Source organism: Polyodon spathula, chromosome 4, assembly GCF_017654505.1.
Source record: "Polyodon spathula isolate WHYD16114869_AA chromosome 4, ASM1765450v1, whole genome shotgun sequence".
In the NCBI taxonomy this organism is placed as follows: Eukaryota; Metazoa; Chordata; class Actinopteri; order Acipenseriformes; family Polyodontidae; genus Polyodon; species Polyodon spathula.
The window spans coordinates 97,458,487-97,465,330 of NC_054537.1; the positions used below are offsets into that span (position 1 = coordinate 97,458,487).

The window sequence follows — 6,844 nt, forward strand, 5'->3', positions numbered from 1 at the left end:
GCAGTGAGATGATTCCTCCCGTTTGGGGCTCCTGTCCCTGCGTTGCACCAGCACGCTTTCCACTGTGTTAATCAGTTAACTGGTCAGCATGTAACATTGTGGTTCCTGCAGTGAGATGATTCCTCCCGTTTGGGGCTCCTGTCCCTGCGTTGCACCAGCACGCTTTCCACTGTGTTAATCCGTTAACTGGTCAGCATGTAACATTGTGGTTCCTGCAGTGAGATGATTCCTCCAGTTTGGGGCTCCTGTCCCTGCACTGTCCCAGCACGCTTTCCACTGTGTTAATCAGTTAACTGGTCAGCGTGTAACATTGTGGTTCCTGCAGTGAGATGATTCCTCCCGTTTGGGGCTCCTGTCCCTGCACTGTCCCAGCACGCTTTCCACTGTGTTAATCAGTTAACTGGTCAGTGTGTAACATTGTGGTTCCTGCAGTAATTTGATTCCTTCCATTTTGGAACATAGACACAGAATATTTTGTTATCAAAGCATTTTACAAACTATTATAAACAAACAGTAAAATTGCAATGCCTTAAGAAATTCTTATTCCTAGCATCTTTATAAGCAATGATGGACAGCACTCTTGATTTTTTTGTTCTTATTTATAAATTTATTCTTTATATATATTATATATTTATTCTTCATTCCATTAGCAGTAATAAGGAAAATATTAAAATTTTGTTCATAAAACATCTTCTTACGTTTTTTGATATTTATAAATGTTGTAAAAACATATATATTAAAACGTGCGACAGAATAAATGTTGCAAGTCAAATACATCAGATTTCCATTTTGTTTCCATTTCTTTCTTACTCTAAACAAATTCCGCTGATGTCTTCTCTCTGCATTCTGCTGAAAACGTTCTCTGTCCTTTCAGGTTTAATGCCCCTCACAGTGACGAAAAAACTGTCAGAGTGAAATTCAATCTCTCCCCTATCCCATGATATGCATTTTCAACCTGTATAGGCTAAGCATGGTGGCCAGTAAGTCAATAAAAGGAGGCACGTTTTTAATGGCGATTACCCTATCACAGGCCCAGAAAGACACTTCAGTAGGATGGTGTTAACACCGTTGCGGTTCTCAAAGGGTTACACACCAGCTTTGGTGTCCATGTGCTTGTTTAGAGAGCTCCTTTGTGTTCAGTTGCAGCTCTGCCGGTGCCACTGACATGCCTTGGTACAGAGGAGTTCAGAGGGTGCATCTCAAGTTCCGAGGAGGCCCTTCAGCTCTCAGTCCACAAGGTGAGGTGTGGCACGTGGTGTATGTATTGTATGTGTGTATAAAGCAGTGACGTGTTGCATTCTGGTGTTTTATCCACACCATAATAATAAACCAGGATTTATAGAATTCTGGAATGTTCATTCTTGCACGAAAGTATTGATTTTTATAGTGCCAGAGGATTGCTAGTGGATATCCAGATGATATGGCATAGGCCTGTATCTGTGTATAGCTGTGGCCAAAAGTTTTGCATCACGAATTTTAGGATAGAAAAAAAACTATATGAACATAATTTAACATCAAAGAAACTACTAAATGATATCGCGAAAGTCTGCCGGAAGCCATAATAATGTTAACGTAACACAATTTTTGTTCCTGGGTAGTGTGTTGTTTCCTAATTGCTTATGCCTCAAAAGTATAGAAAATGGCTATTATTCCCCACAAACTTTGCTTATGTGGCCAGGACAGTGATATTTCAAAATATCACTATTTCCAATGGGAAAACGGGCAAATATGTGTCTTTTCGTTCACATAAAGCCAGAAAAAAACAACACATGAATCCAAATTAACATGTTTTTCTACTAAAACAATACAAAAATGACTACAAAAGATTTAGAAGTGAGTAGTTTTTCGAGATTTACGATTATACTGTATTTACATTGTATTTAGATTGTGTATCAAAAGGGAGACACACAAACGGAAGTTAGACTGAGAAGTTGTTTACAGTTTGCACACCGGTACTGTATTTACTGTAGAAATATTGCATGAATCGCTAGTATAGGGAACTGGGGGACATGCTGTAGGAACGTTATATCTGAGGCACGTTATTACCGAGAGTTTTATGGCTGGGGAGCATTTATACACAGGGTAGACATGTAGACAATTTTGTAACTTGCAGTTATACACAGGATAGACATGTAGACCATTGTATATGTTGTAGGTATACACAAGGTACTTCTAGGTGCTTCTGTTTCTGGCCTGGCTATCGGTGCAGCTGCAGGGTAGGTGCTTCTGTTTCTGACCTGGCTATCAGTGCAGCTGCAGGGAGGGTGCTTCTGTTTCTGGCCTGGCTATCGGTGCAGCTGCAGGGAGGGTGCTTCTGTTTCTGGCCTGGCTATCAGTGCAGCTGCAGTGCAGTTTGGAAAAGGAGCCACAATTTGTTAAAGGAGTGACAGGTTTATTTCTGATCTTGTCTTCGAATGTTTGCAGAGCAGATATTTTATACAGGGTTAATCCGCGCAGATCCCCACCCAGGCAATGATACAACTGAAGATCACTTCTTATACCTTGTTCTTTTGCAGTACATGTACTTGTTCACCAAGTATCATTTACATGTTGTTTTTTTTAATTTAAAGGCTTGCTGTAAAAAAAAAGTGTTTTTTTAATATATTATATATTAATTATATATTATATATTAATTATTCTACCTTTTTAAGTACCTAAAATATCCCTTTCTTTTTTTTCTAATTGATCATTTTGGTACAGAGCAGTCTTCCTTTTTCTCAAACTATATATATAAACACTGCTGTACAGTATTCTAACAACCTTCGCTATGCGAGTGAAGTAGCTCGCATCACTCGATTTTCAAGTTGTGGTATTTGAACCATAATCAACAAGTACAGAGAAGCATCATCTGTAATTGACAAACCCAGGACTGGAATACCCAAAAAACTGTCTAACAAGGATGAGCAATACTTGAAGATAACATCCTTAAGGAATAGAAAGAAAAATTGATGACAGAACTGTCAGAAGGCACAGGTGCTGTTGTCCATCAAATCAACAGTATGAAGGTCACTCTTGAAATCAGGACTTAAAGGATGTGTTGCAGTAAGAATACCTCTGTTAAGAAAGGGGAACAAGACTAAAAGGCTAAAATGCACACTAGAACTCAGAAATTGGACTCTGGAACAATGGTCAAGGTGCTTTGGACTGTTGATGGCTAGACAACTTCTATGATGACAACACAAAACGTGATCACATTAGTTCTTGTTAGTGACAGTCAATGTTTCTAGCTGCCTGTCACAGATCATTTGCTACCCATCAACTGCTTTTGAAACCGTCTGACGGGTATTTACCAGTTAGCGGAATCGCTCTCTCTCTCTCTCTCTCTCTCTCTCTCTCTCTCTCTCTCTCTCTCTCTCTCTCTCTCTCTCTCTCTAAGCTATATATATATATATATATATATATATATATATATATTATAGATATATATACTATATATATATATACTATATAATTTTAGTAACATTTATATATGAAAAAAAAAATTCAAGTGAGGTACTGTGATGATTTAATTTATGCAGTTCACTAGTTTTGTTTGGTTAGAAAGCCAGCAATATGGAAAATAATCTTTTCTTGACACTTCAAAAAATCTACAAATGTAATTTAATCTAACTATTTACAGGAAATCGTTAAAGCACAGTCTTTGTCCTACTTTGTTAGTGCTGGTATGAAAAGGACCCAATAAGAAGACTGAACTGGTTTTACTGGACCACGGGCTGTACGAGTTCCTGAGCGAACAGTGAGGCATGATTTCTTATTCTCTGCAACTGGCAAATGTCTTGGCTAATCCCTTCATATATTCAACCAAAAACGTTTTGTGTTCTTGTCACACTTGAGACTGTTACAGATGAAACACCTCTCCCATTGGGATAGCACTTGGTTAGAGGTTTCTGTAGCATGAATAGTAACGATTCACTCTGGTGCCTGTCCGTCTGTCTTTACGGATGTACATACAATAGGAACGCCACACTTACATTTTTTACTGATCCGATTGTGATGAAACTGGTTTCTGACATTGCCACAAGCTAAAGAGTTAGGAGTTTTGTGAGAGTGGGAAGTCGGACTGGTTTATTTGGCCTGTACTTTTGCATAAAATAAATGACTGTATTTAAGCTTAGCAATTTAGAGATATATTTGTGCTGCCACAGTTGAGAGTGATCAGTGTGCTGATCCAGAGCATGTCTATGATATATTAACCGCTGGTGATCAGTGTGCTGATCCAGGGCATGTCTATGATATATTAACTGCTGGTGTTCAGTGTGCTGATCCAGGGCATGTCTATGATATATTAACTGCTGGTGTTCAGTGTGCTGATCCAGGGCATGTCTATGATATATTAACTGCTGGTGTTCAGTGTGCTGATCCAGGGCATGTCTATGATATATTAACTGCTGGTGTTCAGTGTGCTGCTCCAGGGCATGTCTATGATATATTAACTGCTGTGAGCGATGCTGATCCAGGGCATGTCTATGATATATTAACTGCTGGTGATCAGTGTGCTGATCCAGGGCATGTCTATGATATATTAACTGCTGGTGTTCAGTGTGCTGATCCAGGGCATGTCTATGATATATTAACTGGTGCTGGTGCATGTCAGTGTGCTGATCCAGGGCATGTCTATGATATATTAACTGCTGGTGATCAGTGTGCTGATCCAGAGCATGTCTATGATATATTAACTGCTGGTGTTGAGTGTGCTGATCCAGGGCATGTCTATGATATATTAACTGCTGGTGATCAGTGTGCTGATCCAGGGCATGTCTATGATATATTAACCGCTGGTGATCAGTGTGCTGATCCAGGGCATGTCTATGATATATTAACTGCTAGTGATCAGTGTGCTGATCCAGGGCATGTCTATGATATATTAACTGCTGCTGTGTGATCAGTGTGCTGATCCAGGGCATGTCTATGATATATTAACTGCTGGTGATCAGTGTGCTGATCCAGGGCATGTCTATGATATATTAACTGCTGGTGATCAGTGTGCTGATCCAGGGCATGTCTATGATATATTAACTGCTGGTGTTCAGTGTGCTGATCCAGGGCATGTCTATGATATATTAACTGCTGGTGTTCAGTGTGCTGATCCAGGGCATGTCTATGATATATTAACTGCTGGTGTTCAGTGTGCTGATCCAGGGCATGTCTATGATATATTAACTGCTGGTGATCAGTGTGCTGATCCAGGGCATGTCTATGATATATTAACTGCTGGTGATCAGTGTGCTGATCCAGGGCATGTCTATGATATATTAACAGTGTGCTGGTGATCAGTGTGCTGATCCAGGGCATGTCTATGATATATTAACCGCTGGTGATCAGTGTGCTGATCCAGGGCATGTCTATGACATATTAACCGCTGGTGATCAGTGTGCTGCTCCAGGGCATGTCTATGATATATTAACCGCTGGTGATCAGTGTGCTGATCCAGGGCATGTCTATGATATATTAACCGCTGGTGATCAGTGTGCTGATCCAGGGCATGTCTATGATATATTAACCGCTGGTGATCAGTGTGCTGATCCAGGGCATGTCTATGATATATTAACCGCTGGTGATCAGTGTGCTGATCCAGGGCATGTCTATGATATATTAACTGCTGGTGATCAGTGTGCTGATCCAGGGCATGTCTATGATATATTAACTGCTGGTGATCAGTGTGCTGATCCAGGGCATGTCTATGATATATTAACTGCTGGTGATCAGTGTGCTGATCCAGGGCATGTCTATGATATATTAACTGCTGGTGATCAGTGTGCTGATCCAGGGCATGTCTATGATATATTAACTGCGGTGATCAGTGTGCTGATCCAGGGCATGTCTATGATATATTAACTGGCTGCTGGTGATCAGTGTGCTGATCCAGGGCATGTCTATGATATATTAACTGCTGGTGATCAGTGTGCTGATCCAGGGCATGTCTTTGATATATTAACTGCTGGTGATCAGTGTGCTGATCCAGGGCATGTCTATGATATATTAACTGCTGGTGATCAGTGTGCTGATCCAGGGCATGTCTATGATATATTATCTGCTGGTGTTCAGTGTGCTGCTCCAGGGCATGTCTATGATATATTAACTGCTGGTGATCAGTGTGCTGATCCAGGGCATGTCTATGATATTGCTACCAGAGACTCGCTGTGTGTACCTCAGATGTAGTCCCTGTCTGTAGGTACAGCAGATCCTGACACTGTTTCCGCCTCTCATTAGTGACATGGTGGCTATGTGCAAGCTGTGACACTTCATCATTCTCAGAGACAAGCCGGCCGTGAAGAAATATTCAGCTGACTGGGGGGTCAACGGTGAGCTACTACGTGTAATTATTTTGCTAAGATAAGTGTTTTTTTTTTTTTTGATTAAATATAACTTGGAGAGAGTATCAAAAACATATAACGACAAGACACCTTTAGTGAAGATTACAAGAAGTGCTCAGTTCTGAACAGGGTCTGTTCCTAGTGTGACCTGTATGAGTCGACTGTATTTCCACTGTAACCTCACTGCTTTGATGCTTCTTGCAGATTACTTCAGTTTCTGCGAGATCCTGCTGCAGAGGCCCATCCGCATGCACAGGGCCGGCCTGTCTAACATCCTGAGTCGGGAGGAGACGGCCTACATGCAGGAGACGGTAGCGAAGCACTTCGAGCGCATCATGGAGGTCCTGAAGGCCATGCCGAGGTCCATGCTGCTGGTCTTCCGCAACATCAACACGGTGCTCTGCATCAACATCACGCTGGGGGTGCCCGTGGATAGGTACTTCCTGATGGCCAAGAGGAGAGGTCTGGGCTTTGGATTGTACCCTTGTATTGATGTGACCTCGGGGACCTGCAGCAGATCATTCCTATAG

At 41.3% G+C, this 6,844-nt stretch overlaps 1 pseudogene; it reads left to right on the forward strand.

The window, feature by feature from the left end:
* The first annotated feature begins 2,414 nt into the window (after positions 1–2,414).
* LOC121314018 lies at positions 2,415–6,844 on the forward strand (annotated as a pseudogene).